Genomic DNA, 18209 nt, shown 5'->3' on the forward strand with positions numbered 1-18209 from the left:
AGAAGATCGACATTTGGCGTGCCATCGCCAAGGACGTCCGGGCCCTGGGGGTCCATAAAAGACGGGGCACCCACTGCCGAAAGAGGTGGGAGGACATCCGAGTCTCTGCTGGGGATGGCCTCCCAACGTAGGAGGGGTGCCAGCCGCCAATTGACCCCCCTGATGTCCCGGATCCTGGCGGTGGCCTACCCCGATTTGGATGGGCGCGTGAGGACATCACAGCAGACACAAGGGGGTGAGTATCAGCACATTCTGCTATCTTTGCACGCAGTGAAGGTGTCTGGGTGGGGGAGGAGGGCTGTGGCTATCTCTAGGCCAGGGCACATTCTGTAGGCTAGGCCCCTCCGTTAGGCATGGCCCTGTGCCCCCGCCCCCCACCTCTGTAGGGTGCCAAGTACAGCTATCCATGGTCCGGCCTCACCCATGTGTGCATTTGTCGTCCATAGACCTGTAGGCCTAGTCACAATAACTGAGTAGTGTACCCCGATTGCGCGGCCTAGTGCAGGGGGCTTCTGTGTCTGTCCTCTCCAACAACGGTGTTGCCAATGCATGCACTCAACCTGTCTTCATTTCTCCCCCCCCCATTTTCTTTGTCTTCCTGTTCATGTGTGCATTAGCATCATCAGGCGGAGGAGAAGTGGCATCGGCGCACGAGGGAGCTGCATCTCACATGGCCCCGGAGGGCCATGCAACAGACTCCGAGTACACCAGTGAGACGGAGGGCGAGTGGAGCTCCACAACGGGGACCCGTGGAGATGTCAGCGACACTGACACGTCCTCGGAAGGGAGCTCCCTTGCGGTGGCGGCAACATCCGTGCACACCGCCACAACAGGTACAGCCGCCACCCAGCGCACCAGCCCCACCCTCCCAGCAGCCCCTCAGCGTTCGCCCCGTGCCCGCTCAGCCAGGAAGGCGGCCATCTCCTTCGCCCCAGGCACCTCAGGCCCTGCCCCAGTTACCCCTGCTGCCCTCAGTGAGGAGGTCATTGACCTCCTCCGGACGCTCATTTTTGGGCAGTCTACCATTTTGAATGCCATCCAGGGTGTAGAAAGAGAGGTGCATCGGAGCAATGCATACCTGGAGGTTATTCATTCAGGTCAGGCTGCCCATCAGCGATCGTTCAACGCTCTGGCCTCAGCACTGACGGCAGCCATTGTCCCTGTCTCCAGCCTCCCTCTTCTGACTCCCTCCACCCAGTCCCAGTCTCCTGTTCCTCTGCCTATCCCATCCACCCCATCAGACCAGCCTGCACACACCTCTACACCCAAGGGCAGCTCATCCAGACATAAGCACCACAGATCCCACAAGCATTCACCCAAGCAACATCCAGATGCAGACATGCCAACAGTCACTACCACCTCTGTGTCCCCCACCTCCTCATCTCCCTCCTCCCTCCCTGTGATGTCTCCACTCACACCTGCATGCACACCACCATCAGCCAGTACTTCCATCACCAGCACACCCTCCATTACAGTCCGCACACGTGCAGTCACCACCCCCACTGCCATTTACACGTCCCCTGTGTCCTCTCCCAGTGTGTCTGTCACCCCCTCTTCCAAACCACACAAACGCAGGCAGCCACCCACCCAACAGCCATCCACCTCACGACAGCCTCCGTCACAAGCACCTTCACCCAAAGACAGCACACTTGACTCTCCTACAACCACATCCTCTTCCTCCACCCCCATAGCCACTACACCTACCCGTCCCTGTCCTTCCAAAGTGCTTTTCCTTTCCAACCTTGAGCTCGTTCCAATCACTGACCCACCCCCTCCATCTGGTAAGAGTAAAAAAAGCACCTCAGCCACCACCAGCCCTGCATCTACTATGACCATAGTGCAGGGCTATTGGAGTCCACCAGCTCCTAGGGCAGGAACATCGGCCAGCAGCAAGGGGACAGCCAGCCCACCCCCTGGGAAGAGGACAAAAAAAACTAAGGGCCGGCGTGACAAGCCTGAGACGGCTGCCAACAAGGACAGTAGCCTTGCCCCGTCACCAGCCACATCATCAAAGGGAGGCAAGGGCCACAGAGCTTGAGCGAAGGAGGGCAAGGGCAGCAGGGCGGAGAAGTCAGGCAGCAGGCGAGCTGCCCAGGAGGGCCCCACCAGCCCCATTCCGGTTGTGACAGACGACACCCACGGGCCCAGGACTCCATCACAGGAGGGCCCCGCGACCACTAGGTCGGATGGCGACTGAGCGGGAAGTCTTGGCCAGGTCTGGCTCCCTAGAAACACAGGACAAGCAGCGCTGAACAGGGCCCCACCGTGACAAGAACCGCTGAACAGGGCCCCGCCGTGAGAAGCACCGCTGAACAGGGGCCCGCCGTGACAAGAACCGCTGAACAAGGCCCCGCCGTGACAAGAACTGCTGAACAGGGCTCCGCCGTGAGAAGCACTGCTGAACAGGGCCCCGCCGTGAGAAGCACCGCTGAACAGGGGCCCGCCGTGACAAGAACCGCTGAACAGGGCCCCGCCGTGACAAGAACCGCTGAATAGGGCCCCGCCGTGAGAAGCACCGCTGAACAGGGTCCCGCTGTGACAAGAACCGCTGAACAGGGCCCCGCCGTGAAAAGCACCGCTGAACAGGGCCCCGCCGTGAGAAGCACCGCTGAACAGGGGCCCGCCGTGACAAGAACCGCTGAACAGGGCTCCGCCGTGAGAAGCACCGCTGAACAGGGCCCCGCCGTGAGAAGCACCGCTGAACAGGGCCCCGCCGTGACAAGAACCGCTGAACAGGGCCCCGCCGTGACAAGAACCGCTCCGCTGGGCCCTTCATCTCAAGCACCGCTGAACAGGGCCCCGCCGTGACAAGAACCGCTGAACAGGGCCCCGCCGTGACAAGAACCGCTGAACTGGGCCCCGCCGTGACAAGAACCGCTGAACAGGGCCCCACCGTGAGAAGCACCGCTGAACAGGGCCCGCCGTGGGAAGCACTGCTGGACAGGGCCCCGCCGTGACAAGAACCGCTGAACAGGGCCCCGCCGTGAGAAGCACCGCTGAACAGGGCCCGCCATGACAAGAACCGCTCCGCTGGGCCCTTCATCTCAAGCACCGCTGAACTGGGCCCTTCATCTCAAGCACCGCTGAACTGGGCCCTTCATCTCAAGCACCGCTGAACTGGGCCCTTCATCTCAAGCACCGCTCCGCTGGGCCCTTCCTGTCAAGCACCGCTCCGCTGGGCCCCTCCTGTCAAGCACCGCTCCGCTGGGCCCTTCCTGTCAAGCACCGCTTCGCTGGGCCCTTCCTGTCAAGCACCACTCCGCTGGGCCCTTCCTGTCAAGCACCGCTCCGCTGGGCCCTTCCTGTCAAGCACCGCTCCGCTGGGCCCTTCCTGTCAAGCACCGCTCCGCTGGGCCCTTCATCTCAAGCACCGCTCCGCTGGGCCCTTCATCTCAAGCACCGCTCCGCTGGGCCCTTCCTGTCAAGCACCGCTCCGCTGGGCCCTTCATCTCAAGCACCGCTCCGCTGGGCCCTTCCTGTCAAGCACCACTCCGCTGGGCCCTTCATCTCAAGCACCCCTCCGCTGGCCACCGCCGTCTAAAGCACCGCTCCGCTGCCCACCGCCGTCTCAAGCACCGCTGAACTGGGCCCTTCCTGTCAAGCCCCGCTCCGCTGGGCCCTTCATCTCAAGCACCGCTCTGCTGGCTACCGCCGTCTCAAGCACCGCTCCGCTGGCCACCGCCGTCTCAAGCACCGCTCCGCTGGGCCCTTCCTGTCAAGCACCGCTCCGCTGGGCACTTCATCTCAAGCACCGCTCTGCTGGGCCCTTCCTGTCAAGCACCGCTCCGCTGGGCCCTTCCTGTCAAGCACCGCTCCGCTGGGCCCTTCATCTCAAGCACCGTTCCGCTGGGCCCTTCCTGTCAAGCACCGCTCCGCTACGCCCTTCATCTCAAGCACCCCTCTGCTGGCCACCGCCGTCTCAAGCACCGCTCCGCTGGCCACCGCCGTCTCAAGCACCGCTGAACTGGGCCCTTCCTGTCAAGCACCGCTCCGCTGGGCCCTTCCTGTCAAGCCCCGCTCCGCTGGGCCCTTCATCCCAAGCACCGCTCCGCTGGCCACTGCCGTCTCAAGCACCGCTCCGCTGGCCACCGCCGTCTCAAGCACCGCTCCGCTGGGCCCTTCCTGTCAAGCACCGCTCCGTTGGGCAACGCCGTCTCAAGCACCGCTGGCCCATTGACAGTGCCGGTTCTGTGTCGAGCAGGGCTTCACGAAGCACTCTGGGCACCATGCCTCCTCCATTAACAGTGGAGTCGGTAATCCATCTGATGGACTGTGGCTTGGCACTCCCCAGGATGGCACAGTGGGCAAGCCACCCACTGTAGAGACTTGTGAGACTGTGGCTTTGCACTCCCCAGGATGGGACAGTGGGCATGGAGGCCCCTCGTGGATCTGGCGTCGTGGACTCATGTGGCTGAGGTGCCCCCCCTTCCCTTCCCCCTGAGGTGCCTGTAGTTTTATCATCTGATGCCCCAGCAGTGTTCTCTCCAATGGTATCTGGTCTCCTGTGTGGGCTTTGCCCATGTGTTTGTGCACATTGGCCCACGGACTATGGAACTTTGACAGAATGGGCAGGACTTATTGCCTATGTATATATTTTTAACTATGTTCATTCCTTATTTTGTATCTTTCATATTGCATATTTCCCATAACTTCAATGGAGCTATTTATACATATATTTTATAGATCATTTTAATTGTGTCTTTGCATTATTCCGGTGGGTTTGGGGGGTGTCACTCTGACTTGTTGCTCTGCATTGGGGTGTAGGTATTTGGGGTGGGGGGGTGGGTGTATGGCGTATGTGTGTGCCCGTAAGCTTTCCTCCTCCCACCTCCCCTGTGTCGTAGGTGCAGTACTCACCGTTGTCGTCTGCGCCGGCGTTCGTACTCCTGGTAGATGAGCAGGTAGACAATAGCTGGTAGGATGTTTAATTCGGGTTCCATGCTGTCATCCTTCCTCGTGGAGTGTGTAGAGGTGAGCGTTTTCCCGTTCGTAGTCTGTTTCCGCCGTGTTTTTATCGGCGGGGTTCCCGCCCCGGAAAAGGTGGCGGATTGGTGAGTTGTGATAGGGTGGGCAGTACATTGTCTGCCGCCTGCCTGTTGGCGGTGACCGCCGCGCTGTTTGTCTGTCCCGCCGTGGCGGTCGGAGTGTTAAAGTGGCGGGCTGTGTTGCCGGTTCCCGCCAGGGTCAGAATTCCATTTTTTTGACCGCCTGCCTGTTGGTGGGTTGGCCGCCGCTTTATCACCAACCGCCAGGGTTGGAATGACCCCCAAAGTGTCTTAAGTCTTTAAAAAGCAAACAAAGTCTCTTTTAAGCACAAAGTACCTGGTTTGGAGTGGAAAATCTCCGCAAAGGGCCGTAGAAGAAGAGATACGTGGAAAAATAGTGTGTGCGTCGATTTCTCCCCAGCACACACAGACTTGCGTCGTTATTTTTCACGCGGGGAAGTCGTGCGTCGTTTTCCGGCGCGTGGACAGTCTCATTCTGTGGATCGCGAGGATTACCAGATGTCCCGGGTCTGTGCGTGGATTCTCCTGCTTGTTTTCCTGCTGCGCGTCGTTCTGCGGGGCTGTGCGTCGAAGTTTCGCTCTCACGGCAGGCGTTGCGTCGATTTCTCCTCTGGAGGTCAGGCGCCGTTGTCCTTGCGAGACCGTGCGTCGAAGTTCCGGTCGTCCCGAAGGCGTTACGCCGATCAGCGTCGGTGTGCAGCGTTTTTCTCGCCGCGGAACAAGCTGTGCGTTGAAAATTTTGGCGCACGAAGCGTCCAAGTGAAAAAGAGAAGTCTTTTTGGTCCTGAGACTTCAGGGAACAGGAGGCAAGCTCTATCCAAGCCCTTGGAGAGCACTCTCACAGCCAGACAAGAGTTCAGCAAGGCAGCAGGCCAACAGCAAGGCAGCAGTCCTTTGTAGAAAGCAGACAGGGTGAGTCCTTTCAGCAGGCAGGCAGTTCTTCTTGGTAGGATGTAGTTTTTGGTTCAGGTTTCTTCTCCAGCAAGTGTCTGATGAGGTAGGGCAGAGGCCCTGTTTTATACTAAGTTGTGCCTTTGAAGTGGGGGTGACTTCAAAGAGTGTCTAAGAAATGCACCAAGCCCCCTTTCAGTTCAATCCTGTCTGCCAGAGTCCCAGTAGGGTGTGTGGCAGTCCTTTGTGTGAGGGCAGGCCCTCCACCCTCCCAGCCCGGGAAGACCCATTCAAAATGAAGATGTATACAAGTGAGGCTGAGTACCCTGTGTTTGGGGGGTGTCTGAGTGAATGCACAAGGAGCTGTCAACTAAACCTAGCCAGACGTGGATTGAAGGGTACAGAAAGATTTAAGTGCAAAGAAATGCTCACTTTCTAAAAGTGGTATTTCTAGAATAGTAATATTAAATCTGACTTCACCAGTCAGAAGGATTTTATATTACCATTCTGGCCATACTAAATATGACCTTCCTGCTCCTTTCAGATCAGCAGCTGCCACTTCAACAGTGTATGAGGGCAGCCCCAATGTTAGCCTATGAAGGGAGCAGGCCTCACAGTAGTGTAAAAACGAATTTAGGAGTTTTACACTACCAGGACATGTAACTACACAGGTACATGTCCTGCCTTTTACCCACACAGCACCCTGCTCTAGGGGTTACCTAGGGCACACATTAGGGGTGACTTATACAGGGAGTGCAGAATTATTAGGCAAATGAGTATTTTGACCACATCATCCTCTTTATGCATGTTGTCTTACTCCAAGCTGTATAGGCTCGAAAGCCTACTACCAATTAAGCATATTAGGTGATGTGCATCTCTGTAATGAGAAGGGGTGTGGTCTAATGACATCACCACCCTATATCAGGTGTGCATAATTATTAGGCAACTTCCTTTCCTTTGGCAAAATGGGTCAAAAGAAGGACTTGACAGGCTCAGAAAAGTCAAAAATAGTGAGATATCTTGCAGAGGGATGCAGCACTCTTAAAATTGCAAAGCTTCTGAAGCGTGATCATCGAACAATCAAGCGTTTCATTCAAAATAGTCAACAGGGTCGCAAGAAGCGTGTGGAAAAACCAAGGCGCAAAATAACTGCCCATGAACTGAGAAAAGTCAAGCGTGCAGCTGCCACGATGCCACTTGCCACCAGTTTGGCCATATTTCAGAGCTGCAACATCACTGGAGTGCCCAAAAGCACAAGGTGTGCAATACTCAGAGACATGGCCAAGGTAAGAAAGGCTGAAAGACGACCACCACTGAACAAGACACACAAGCTGAAACGTCAAGACTGGGCCAAGAAATATCTCAAGAAAGATTTTCTAAGGTTTTATGGACTGATGAAATGAGAGTGAGTCTTGATGGGCCAGATGGATGGGCCCGTGGCTGGATTGGTAAAGGGCAGAGAGCTCCAGTCCGACTCAGACGCCAGCAAGGTGGAGGTGGAGTACTGGTTTGGGCTGGTATCATCAAAGATGAGCTTGTGGGGCCTTTTCGGGTTGAGGATGGAGTCAAGCTCAACTCCCAGTCCTACTGCCAGTTCCTGGTAGACACCTTCTTCAAGCAGTGGTACAGGAAGAAGTCTGCATCCTTCAAGAAAAACATGATTTTCATGCAGGACAGTGCTCCATCACACGCGTCCAAGTACTCCACAGCGTGGCTGGCAAGAAAGGGTATAAAAGAAGGAAATCTAATGACATGGCCTCCTTGTTCACCTGATCTGAACCCCATTGAGAACCTGTGGTCCATCATCAAATGTGAGATTTACAAGGAGGGAAAACAGTACACCTCTCTGAACAGTGTCTGGGAGGCTGTGGTTGCTGCTGCACGCAATGTTGATGGTGAACAGATCAAAACACTGACAGAATCCATGGATGGCAGGCTTTTGAGTGTCCTTGCAAAGAAAGGTGGCTATATTGGTCACTGATTTGTTTTTGTTTTGTTTTTGAATGTCAGACATGTATATTTGTGAATGTTGAGATGTTATATTGGTTTCACTGGTAATAATAAATAAATTGAAATGGGTATATATTTGTTTTTTGTTAAGTTGCCTAATAATTATGCACAGTAATAGTCACCTGCACACACAGATATCCCCCTAACATAGCTAAAACTAAAAACAAACTAAAAACTACTTCCAAAAATATTCAGCTTTGATATTAATGAGTTTTTTGGGTTCATTGAGAACATGGTTGTTGTTCAATAATAAAATTAATCCTCAAAAATACAACTTGCCTAATAATTCTGCACTCCCTGTATGTAGAAAAAGGGGAGTTCTAGGCTTGGCAAGTACTTTTAAATGCCAAGTCGAAGTGACGGTGAAACTGCACACACAGGTCTTGCAATGGCAGGCCTGAGACAAGGTTAAGGGGCTACTGAAGTGGGTGACACAACCAGTGCTGCAGGCCCACTAGTAGCATTTAATCTACAGGCTCTAGGCACATATAGTGCACTCTACTAGGGACTTATAAGTAAATTAAATAGCCAATCATGGATAAACCCATCAATAGTACAATTTACACAGAGAGCATATGCACTTTAGCACTGGTTGGCAGTGGTAAAGTGCCCAGAGGTCAAAAGCCAACAACAACAGGTCAGAAAAAATAGGAGGAAGGAGGCAAAAAGTTTGGGGATGGCCCCGTCAAAAAGCCAGGTCCAACAGTGGCGTTAAGACACTTTGGGGGTCATTCTGACCCTGGCGGTCGGTGATAAAGCGGCGGCCAACCCGCAAACAGGCCGGCGGTCAAAAAAATGGAATTCTAACCCTGGCGGGAACCGCCAACACAGGCCGCCACTTTAACACTCCGACCGCCACGGCGGGACCGACAAACAGCGTGGCGGTCACCGCCAACAGGCAGGCGGCAGACAATGTACCGCCCACCCTATCACAACTCACCAATCCGCCACCTTTTCCGGGGCGGGAGCCCCGCCGATAAAAACACGGCGGAAACAGACTACGAACGGGAAAACGCTCACCTATACACACTCCACGAGGAAGGAGGACAGCATGGAGCCCGAATTACACATCCTACCAGCTATTGTCTACCTGCTCATCTACCAGGAGTACGAACGCTGGCGCAGACGACAACGGTGAGTACTGCACCTACGACACAGGCGAGGGGGGAGGAGGAAAGCTTACGGGCACACACATGCGCCATACACCCACCCCCCCACCACAAATACATACACCCCAATGCCGAGCAACAAGTCTGAGTGACACCACACAAACCCCCCGAAATAATGCAAAGACACAATTTAAATGATCTATAATATATATGTATAAATAGCTCCATTGAAGGAATGGCAAATATGCCATATAAAAGATACAAAAATAAGGAATGAACATAGGCAAAAAGTCCGGCACATTCCGTGAAAGTTCCATAGTCCATGGGCCAATGTGCACAAACACATGGGCAAAGCCCACACAGGAGACCAGATACCATTGGAGAGAACACTGCAGGGGCATCAGACGATAAAACTACAGGCACCTCAGGGGGAAGGGAAGGGGGGGCACCTCAGCCACATGAGTCTACGACGCCAGATCCTCAAGGGGCCTCCATGCCCACTGTCCCATCCTGGGGAGTGCAAAGCAACAGTCTCACAAGTCCCTACAGTGGGAGGCTTGCCCACTGGACCATCCTGGGGTGTGCAAAGCCACAGTCCATCAGATGGATTACCGACTCCACAGTTATTGGAGGAGGCATGGTGCCCAGAGTGCTTACTGAAGCCCTGCTCGACACAGAACCAGCACTGTCAATGGGCCAGCGGTGCTTTAGATGAAGGGCCCAGCGGAGCGGTGCTTGAGATGAAGGGCCCAGCGGAGCGGTGCTTGACAGGAAGGGCCCAGCGGAGCGGTGTTTGAGACGGTGGGGCCCAGCGGAGCGTTGCTTGACAGGAAGGGCCCAGCGGAGCGGTGCTTGAGATGAAGGGCCCAGCGGAGCGGTGTTTGAGATGAAGGGCCCAGCGGAGCGGTGTTTGATATGAAGGGCCCAGCGGAGCGGTGCTTGAGATGAAGGGCCCAGCGGAGCGGTGTTTGAGACGGCGGGGCCCAGCGGAGCGGTGCTTGACAGGAAGGGCCCAGCGGAGCGGTGCTTGACAGGAAGGGCCCAGCAGAGCGGTGCTTGAGATGAAGGGCCCAGCGGAGCGGTGTTTGAGACGGCGGGGCCCGGCGGGCCCAGCGGAGCGGTGCTTGACAGGAAGGGCCCAGCGGAGCGGTGTTTGAGACGGCGGGGCCCAGCGGAGCGGTGCTTGACAGGAAGGGCCCAGCGGAGCGGTGCCTGAGATGAAGGGCCCAGCGGAGCGGTGTTTGAGATGAAGGGCCCAGCGGAGCGGTGCTTGAGATGAAGGGCCCAGCGGAGCGGTGTTTGAGACGGCGGGCCCAGCAGAGCGGTGCTTGACAGGAAGGGCCCAGCGGAGCGGTGCTTGACAGGAAGGGCCCAGCGGAGCGGTGCTTGAGATGAAGGGCCCAGCGGAGCGGTGTTTGAGACGGCGGGGCCCAGCGGAGCGGTGCTTGACAGGAAGGGCCCAGTGGAGCGGTGTTTGAGACGGCGGGGCCCAGCGGAGCGGTGCTTGACAGGAAGGGCCCAGCGGAGTGGTGCCTGAGATGAAGGGCCCAGCGGAGCGGTGTTTGAGATGAAGGGCCCGTTCAGCGGTTCTTGTCCCAGCGGGGCCCTGTTCAGCGGTGCTCCTCCCGGCGGGGCCCTGTTCAGCGGTGCTCCTCCCGGCGGGGCCCGTTCAGCGGTTCTTGTCCCGGCGGGGCCCTGTTCAGCGGTGCTCCTCCTGGCGGGGCCCTGTTCAGCGGTGCTCCTCCCGGCGGGGCCCTGTTCAGCGGTGCTTGTCCTGTGTGTCTAGGGAGCCAGACCTGGCCAAGACTTCCCGCTCATTCACCATCCGAACTTGCGTTCGCGGCGCCCTCCTGTGATGGAGTCCTGGGCCCGTGGGTGTCGTCCGTCACACCCGGAATGGGGCTGGTGGGGCCCTCCTTGGCAGCTCGCCTGCTGCCTGACTTCTCCGCCCTGCTGCCCTTGCCCTCCTTCGCTAGAGCTCTGTGGGCCTTGCCTCCCTTGGATGATGTGGCAGGTGACGGGGCAAGGCTACTGTCCTTGGTGGCAGCCGTCTCAGGCTTGTTGCGCCGGGCCTTTTTCTTTTTTGTCCTCTTCCCAGGGGGGGGGGGCTGGCTGTCCCCTTGCTGCTGGCCGATGTCCCTGCCCTAGGATCTGGTGGACTCCAATAGCGCTGCACTATGGTCACAGTAGATGCAGGGCTGGTGGTGGCTGAGGTGCTTTTTTTAGTCTTACCAGATGGAGGGGGTGGGTCAGTGATTGGAACGAGCTCAAGGTTGGAAAGGAAAAGGACTTTGGAAGGACAGGGACGGGTATGTGTAGTGGGTTTGGGAGTGGAGGAAGAGGATGTGGTTGTAGGAGAGTCACGTGTGCTGTCTTTGGGTGCAGGTGCTTGTGACGGAGGCTATCGTGAGGTGGATGGCTGTTGGGTGGGTGGCTGCCTGCGTTTGTGTGCTTTGGAAGAGGGGGTGACAGACACACTGGGAGAGGACACAGGGGACGTGTAAATGGCAGTGGGGTGGTGACTGCACGTGTGCGGACTGTAATGGAGGGTGTACTGGTAATGGAAGTACTGGCTGATGGTGGTGTGCATGCAGGTGTGAGTGGAGACGTCACAGGGAGGGAGGAGGGAGATGAGGAGGTGGGGGACACAGAGGTGGTAGTGACTGTTGGCATGTCTGCATCTGGATGTTGCTTGGGTGAATGCTTGTGGGATCTGTGGTGCTTATGTCTGGATGAGCTGCCCTTGGGTGTAGAGGTGTGAGCAGGCTGGTCTGATGGTGTGGATGGGATAGGCAGAGGAACAGGAGACTGGGACTGGGTGGAGGGAGTCAGAAGAGGGAGGCTGGAGACAGGGAAAATGGCTGCCATCAGTGCTGAGGCCAGAGCGTTGAACAATCGCTGATGGGCAGCCTGACCCGAATGAATGCCCTCCAGGTATGCATTGCTCCGATGCACCTCCCTTTCTACACCCTGGATGGCATTCAAAAGGGTAGACTGCCCAACAATGAGTGTCCTGAGGAGGTCAATGACCTCCTCACTGAGGGCAGCATGGGTAACTGGGGCAGGGCCTGAGGTGCCTGGGGCGAAGGAGATGCCCGCCTTCCTGGGCGAGCAGGGACGGAGCGAAGGCTGAGGGGCTGCTGGGAGGGCGGGGCCGGTGCGCTGGGTGGCGGCTGTACCTGTTGTGGCGGTGGGCACGGATGTTGCCGCCACCGCTAGGGAGCTCCCTTCCGAGGACGTGTCGGTGTCACTGACGTCTCCACGGGTCCCCGTTGTGGAGCTCCACTCGCCCTCCGTCTCACTGGTGTACTCGGAGTCTGTTGTATGGCCCTCCGGGGCCATGTGAGATGCAGCTCCCTCGTGCGCCGATGCCACTTCTCCTCTGCCTGATGATGCTAATGCACACATGAACAGGAAGACAAAGAAAATGGGGGGGGGGGAGAAATGAAGACAGGTTGAGTGCATGCATTGCCAACACCATTGTCGGAGAGGACAGACACAGAAGCCCCCTGAACTAGGCCGCGCAATGGGGGTACACTACTCAGTTATTGTGACTAGGCCTGCGGGTCTATGGATGACAAATGCACACATGGGTGAGGCCGGACCATGGATAGCTGTACTTGGCACCCTACAGAGGTGGGGGGCGGGGGCACAGGGCCGTGTCTAACGGAGGGGCCTAGCCTACAGAATGCGCCCTGACCTAGAGATAGCCACAGCCCTCCTCCACCACCCAGACACCTTCACTGCGCGCAAAGATAGCAGAATGTGCTGATACTCACCCCCTTGTGTCTGCTGTGATGTCCTCACGCGCCCATCCAAATCGGGGTAGGCCACCGCCAGGATCCCGGACATCAGGGGGGTCAATTGGCGGCTGGCACCGAACCTACGTTGGGAGGCCATCCCCAGCAGAGACTCGGCGGTCTTTCTGGTCCCGCGGCGGATGTCCTCCCACCTCTTTCGGCAGTGGGTGCCCCGTCTGTTGTGGACCCCCAGGGCCCGGACGTCTTTGGCGATGGCACGCCAAATGTCAATCTTCTGATGGGCGCTGACCTATGTGACATGTACAGGGTGGTAAAGGAAATCGCATCAGTTTTCTGCCTGGTCAATGTGAGTGGCCCCCCCCTCCCCAACCTTGCCATGTGGCACATGCTCTCATCTTTCGTGCGTTGCACCCCTCATTCGCTCCCCTCCCCACCATCTTACATACACCCCACTCAACACAGGCATAGCCCATTCAACGTGCACCCTGTGTACTAACCTGTTGGTCTGGAGGACCGTAGAGTAGCGCATACTGGGGGAGGACCCCATCAACAAGTTTCTCCAATTCTTCGGCAGTGAAGGCAGGGGCCCTTTCCCCAGTCGCAGCAGCCATTGTATCTCCCAGACCGAGGTCACAGCAGCACTTGCAGTATAGGTCCTCTCCTGTGGATGATCAGGTCTCGAGTGATTAATCAGATAGAAAATGGCGGTCACGCCCGTGGCGGTGCGTACCGCGGCGGTGCGTACCGCAACCGCCAGCGCACATCGTCATTGGCTCCTGAAACCCATAGGGTTCAATGTTAACCAATGCTGCTTTGCGCCGCGGTCTTCGACCGCCTACCGCCACGGTGTGCCACGCCAGCGCAGTGACCTCACATCCCACTGTCACACTTCACAGGTCAGGCAGCTGCCATTTCAAGGGCCCACATGGCATGATTTCTACTGCGTCACACAGGCCTAGGCCTTGCATTGCCACTCATACAAGCCTTTCCATGCATAGCGATTCGTGTACTGTGCAAGCTGTGTGAACGAACCTGTGGGTTGCTTGACTCTGTGCTCCATGTTGTCCTTCCTAGGCACCGTCCGCTGGGACTTGCGAGGAGAAGGATGAATCCTCCCGTGTACCGACCGCTGGTGGACCTGTCGACAATGGAAGAACGACATATCATACTTACATACCGGCTTGACAGAGCAACTATACATGAACTATGGCGGTCATTCTGACCCTGGCGGTCAAAGACCGCCAGGGCGGAGGACCGCGGGAGCACCGCCGACAGGCCGGCGGTGCTCCAATGGGGATTCCGACCGCGGCGGTAAAGCCGCGGTCGGACCGGCAACACTGGCGGGCTCCCGCCAGTGTACCGCCGCCCCATAGAATCCTCCAAGGCGGCGCAGCTTGCTGCGCCGCCGAGGGGATTCCGACCCCCCCTACCGCCATCCAGATCCCGGCGGTCCGACCGCCGGGATCCGGATGGCGGTAGGGGGGTTCGCGGGTCCCCTGGGGGCCCCTACAGTGCCCATGCCACTGGCATGGGCATTGCAGGGGCCCCCGTAAGAGGGCCCCTAAATGTATTTCACTGTCTGCTGCGCAGACAGTGAAATACGCGACGGGTGCAACTGCACCCGTCGCACAGCTTCCACTCCGCCGGCTCGATTCCGAGCCGGCTTCATCGTGGAAGCCTCTTTCCCGCTGGGCTGGCGGGCGGCCTGAAGGCGACCGCCCGCCAGCCCAGCGGGAAAGTCAGAATTACCGCCGCGGTCTTTCGACCGCGGAATGGTAACCTGACGGCGGGACTTTGGCGGGCGGCCTCCGCCGCCCGCCAAGGTCAGAATGAGGGCCTATGTGCCCAGCTGGAGCCAGACCTGATGTCCCCCATCCGCCAACCCACAGGGATTCCCCCTCTGGTGCAGGTTCTGTCAGTACTCCATTTTTTGGCAAGTGGGTCTTTTCAGACAACAGTGGCCATATCATCTGGGATGTCTCAGCCTATGTTTTCTAAGGTTTTGTCCAGAGTGTTGTCTGCCCTGATGAAATACATGCGGAGCTACATTATTTTCCCTGAGGTGGGCGAATTGGCTACAGTGAAGGGTGATTTCTATGCCCTTGGACATATCCCCAACATCATTGGGGCCATTGATGGGACCCATGTGGCGTTGGTTCCCCCCAAAGTCAGTGAGCAGGTGTACCGAAACAGAAAAAGTTATCATTCGATGAATGTCCAGGTGGTCTGTTTGGCTGACCAGTACATCTCCCATGTAAATGCCAAGTTCCCTGGGTCAGTGCATGACGCGTATGTCATGCGAAATAGCAGCATCCCTTATGTGATGGAACAGCTACAGAGACACCGTGTGTGGCTAATTGGTGACTCTGGTTACCCCAACCTGTCGTGGCTACTGACCCCAGTGAGGAATCCCCGGACCAGGGCAGAGGAACGGTACAATGAGGCCCATGGGCGATCTAGGAGGATCATAGAAAGGACCTTTGGGTCCTGAAGGCCAGGTTTAGGTGCCTGCATATGACAGGGGGATCCCTCATGTACTCACCAAAGAAGGTGTGCCGGATCATCGTGGCCTGCTGTATGCTTCACAATCTTGCATTGCGACGCCAGGTGCCTTTTCTGGAGGAGGATGGTCCAGATGGTGGTGTTGTTGCAGCTGTGGAGCCTGTGGAGAGTGAAGAGGAGGAAGACGACGGGGACGACACGGACAACAGGGATACAGTCATACAACAATACTTTCAGTAGCACAGAGGTAAGAAACAGCCACCCCAATTTACATTTACTTGAGGCCTCATGCGTATCCACTGTCTGTGTTTCCCCCCAGTTCCGGTTAACTGATTTGTGACTTTCCCTTCCCTTTTCAGAGCTGTATGACCCACTGCCTGACTTCAGCTTTGTTTGCCCATGGACTAAAGCTTATTGAAATTGGTATGTTGTCATCACAAAGTAACTGGACATTATTGAACCGTTATGTGTAATACATTTGTTAAGAATACAAGCAGACTCCTGTTTATTTAAGTGGAATAAGTGATTTATTTTAAGTGCTACATATAGGTAAATGATTGGGAAGCGGGGATGGGTGGGGGTGGGGTAATGTCCATGGCAGAGTCCAGTTCTCAGTCGCACAGGTGCATTGTCCATATGCCTGTGGAAGGATGGAGCAGGGGCAGTTCAAGGTTGGACAGGGTGACAATGTGGGACAGTGGGATGACATCAGGGGGTATCTTAGGCTGGCGGGGGTCTTGCAATCCTACTCTGTCTTCTTGTGAGATCTCAGGTTCCGCTTGAGGGGTGGTTCTTCTTCTGCAGGAGGTGGGGTTCTGGTGGCCTGTCGTTGTGTGGGGGCCTCCTGTCCACTAGCGCCGGCGGAGGTGGTAGGCTGTTCCTGGCCTGGGCTAGTGACAGGGGCCCTTTGGGGTGCCACATGGTCCCGCAATGTGGTGACGATCTGGGTAAGGGCCAGGACGATGGTCCCCATTGCGGAACCGATGTTCCTCAGTTCCTCCCTGAACCCCATGTACCGTTCCTCCTGCAGTTCCTGGATCTCCTGGAACCGGGCCAGTACCGTCGCCATCGTCTCCTGGGAGCGGTGGTATGCTCCCATGATGGAGGAGAGGGCCTCTTGGAGAGTCGGTTCCCCGGGCCTGTCCCCCCCCTGTCGCACAGCAGCCCTCCCAGTTCCCCTGTGTTCCTGGGCCTCTGTCCCCTGGACGGTGTGCCCACTACCACTGCCCCCAGGTCCCTGTTGTTGTTTGGGTGGTGGGTCAACCTGGGTGCCCTGTAGTGGTGGACACACCGCTGATTTACGTGCCCTGGAGACAGAGGCATGGGCCCGCTGGGTGGGAGCTGTGCTGGTGTTCCCAGAGGGGGTTGGGTCTGGTGTAGCCTGTGGCTGTCTGTGGGGAACCGACTGTCCAGAGGTCCCCGATGGGCCGGGCTGGTCGTCTGGCTCCAGGGAGACAGAGCTGCTGTCATCGCTGGGGGCCTCTTCTGGGGGTGGGATGGACATCTCTGGACCCTCCGTGGCAGTGTGGTGGCGTTCGGGTCCTGCAGGGGTATAAAGGTATGGTTATTGCTTCTGTGTGTGGCATTTTGTGTGATGGGTGGGTGTCCGTGTACCCATGTGCAGACATTTCCTTGTGGGGGCTTTTGTGAGGGTGGCTTGTGGGGGTGATGTGTGTGTGCAGTGGGCATGCTTTGGTGATGGGTGTCCATGCTTTGGGGTCGCATGCAGGGCTTGGTGTTGGGATGGGTGGGTTGTGATGGTGAGGCTTTTGCTAGGGGTTGGTGTGATGGGGGAGGGGGTGAGGGTGGGGGTATGATTTGGCATGCAGGTGGGGTGGGGGTGGGAAGCAGTAGTGAAGATTTGCCTTACCAGAGTCCATTCCTCCGCCTACTCCTGCGAGGCCCTCAGGATGCAGGATGTGCAAGACTTCCTCCTCCCACGCGGTAAATTCTGGGGGAGTAGGTGGGGGTCCGCCGCCAGTCTTCTGCACCGCTATGTTGTGCCTTGATACCATGGAACGCACCTTCCCCCGTAGGTCGTTCCATCTATTCCTGATGTCCTCCCGATTGCGTGGATGCTGTCCCACCACGTTAACCCTGTCCACTATCCTTTGCCATAGCTCCATCTTCCTGGCAATTGTGGTGTGCTGCACCTGTGCCCCGAAGAGCTGGGGCTCTACACGGACTATTTCCTCCACCATGACCCTGAGTTCGGCGTCACTGAACCTGGGGTGTCTTTGGGGTGCCATGGGGTGGTGTGGTTGAGGTGTGGGGTGGCGTTTGTGGTGATGAGTGTGGTGCGTGTGGTGGTGTGTGGTGTTTGGTGCGTGGATTCTGTGTGGGTGATGGTGTTGTGTGCCTCTGTGTTGTGGGATTCTCTATTCTGTGCTCTGTCTCTAGCCTTCGTCAATGATTTCGGGTCGTAGGGGCTTGTGGGTGATGTGTGTGTGTGTTTTATATTGTGTTGGGTGTGTGGGAGTGGTGTTAGTATGTGTATCAGGTGTGTGTATTTCGAACTGACCAATGTGGCTGAGTTTTCTATGTGTGTGTGTATTTTGACCGGGTTTTCGGCGGTTTGCCAGTTGCGGGTCAGAATGACCGTGGCGGTTTGCTGCGGCGGTGTTATGGCGGCCTTCTGGCCGGCGGTAAGCGCCTTTTACCGACGAGGTCAGAATGACCCCCTTTATGTGGCTTAACACCACCTTGTAAATACGGCCCCTTTACACGCAGCACTTTCTAAGGAAGGGGCGTGCAATGGGTGTTGCTGTGGGTGTGCCACAGCAACACCCATTGCATTTTGATGGTGCCCCAGAATTATGAGTTTTCGTAAACCTGAGGCAGTGCCAAAATCTACCGCCACCCCAGGGGTGCCGTTACAGTGGCACACGGAGAAATGCTTTCAGTTCTCCTCGCTTTTTGCTCTTTCTATG

The sequence above is a fragment of the Pleurodeles waltl genome, chromosome 3_1 (assembly GCF_031143425.1).
Source record: "Pleurodeles waltl isolate 20211129_DDA chromosome 3_1, aPleWal1.hap1.20221129, whole genome shotgun sequence".
Taxonomy (NCBI): Eukaryota; Metazoa; Chordata; class Amphibia; order Caudata; family Salamandridae; genus Pleurodeles; species Pleurodeles waltl.